The sequence below is a fragment of the Neophocaena asiaeorientalis genome, unplaced genomic scaffold (genome assembly GCF_003031525.2).
Source record: "Neophocaena asiaeorientalis asiaeorientalis breed wild unplaced genomic scaffold, Neophocaena_asiaeorientalis_V1.1 scaffold528, whole genome shotgun sequence".
Lineage (NCBI taxonomy): Eukaryota > Metazoa > Chordata > Mammalia > Artiodactyla > Phocoenidae > Neophocaena > Neophocaena asiaeorientalis.
In genome coordinates, this window is record NW_020173938.1 from 559,755 (window position 1) to 561,368 (window position 1,614).

Sequence of the window (1,614 nt, forward strand, 5' to 3'; positions counted from 1 at the left end):
CTAAAAGGTGGCACATGTTCAGAGTCAACCTTGAATGTCCCGCAGCCTCAGGCCTCCCAAGTCCAAGGCAGCTTCCAAAGGAGCTGCATCGTTTTGCGCCGTCCCTCTGCACTCAGCTCTCCCCCATCCAGGGTGCATTCCGCCAACCCCGCAAACCTAAGGGTTTGGTTTTTTCCCAATAGTTCAAGGACACTTGCTGCTGACTCAAGTTTAGAGAAAACACTTCTCTACTGAGTCATTTTTATTAAACCAGCAAAGCAATATACCATATAAAAAAAATCTGGTCTGAAGTTCCCTTAAGTTTCTTTGTTTGAAAAATAACTGCAAGATACTACCTATAATTCTATGACTACTTCTGAATTTCACAAGTTGAAATCACTACGACTTATTGGTCACCAGTAAGTGCCAGGCCCGTTCCATCACTCTATGTGCCTTGGCCTCACAACTAGTCCCTCAGGTGGGCATTACTGCCTCCGGCCTACACAGGAGGAGACTGAGGCTCAGAGGAACAGAAAAAATGGGCCAGTAAATGGTGGAGCCTGGGAGATTCAGACCCCACTGCCCAGTTCAGGCCTTGGCCACCAAGACCTACAGATCCTTTCCTTAAACACCCCCTAGATCTCACCTATCCCCAGTTACCCCCTTCCTCCTTGACAGGCAGCCCCTCTGACAGCTCCACCCCAGGCCTAGCCTGCCTGGGCCCTCCCTCACTTCCTGGGCCTTCTCCGCTTGCTGGGCAGGGGGTGGGTGCAGTGCACCCTTCCCCACCCCACCCCAATCCCAAATCTTGACAAAAACAGTAGTGGATCCAATCTCAGCAGACACCAGAGGACTGACTGGCGGTGGAGCTGGCTTCTGGGATCTCAGTCGCACGAGGTCTAAAGCCAGCCCCGTGGGTCTTGGGGGCGAGGGTGAAACTGAGCACTGGGAGGCCCCACCATTGCCTCCTTCCCGCCCGCGGGCTGACTCCCGCTGCCGGCCGGGCTTCCTCCTCCCCGCCACCCGCCACGGCTCGATTTGTTTACACGAGCAGGGCTGCTCCCCAGGCGGGTCCCCGGCCGGGACCTGGCGGTGACATCGGCCAGAAGCTTTTCGGTTCTGTCTCTGGCGCCGGGGCGAGAGCAGGTAGTCCTGCTCCTGGAGCCCCTCACCGCCTCCACCGCGGCCCGGCGCGCTCGCCGTGCGGGACGGTGGGAGTCCCAGTTAAACTTGGGGGACGCCGGGTGCCCGAGCCGGGACTGGGGAGTCGGGCCGGGCCGGGAGTCTCCGGGGCTAGTGGTTGGGGGCGGGGTGACTGCGCAGCTCGCCGGGGTCGAGTCCCGAACGCTGAGGAGGGAGCATGTGGGGCCGCCGCCGGCTGGGCTCGGGGTCCCCTCGGGCCGCGTGAGCTGGGGCGCCCCAGCCCCCAGGCCCACTCACCGGACACGTTTAACTGGCCTCCCAGGAACCAGCCGATCCTGCCGCTGCGGAAGTCGCAGTCGCTCACAGTGTGGTAGGGGGTGTCCCACACCAGCACATCCCGCGCCAGCGGCCCCCAGAAGGCTGCCGGCTCGCTGGCGGCCAGCGCGATCCGCTCCTGGTACGAGCCGGCCGGCGCAGCCGGGGCGGAGGCGC

The 1,614-nt window shown here is 61.5% G+C and overlaps 1 protein-coding gene across 1 annotated transcript in view; it reads right to left on the bottom strand.

Annotated features, from left to right (window-relative positions):
- ACSS1 (acyl-CoA synthetase short chain family member 1) overlaps positions 1–1,608 on the bottom strand; it is a 41,997-nt gene extending 40,389 nt beyond the window's left edge. Inside the window, exon 1 of the mRNA XM_024752693.1 lies at positions 1,420–1,608. The gene's annotated coding sequence lies outside the window, so the exon portion shown is untranslated. The remainder of the gene's footprint in view (positions 1–1,419) is intronic.
- Positions 1,609–1,614: the final 6 nt, after the last annotated feature.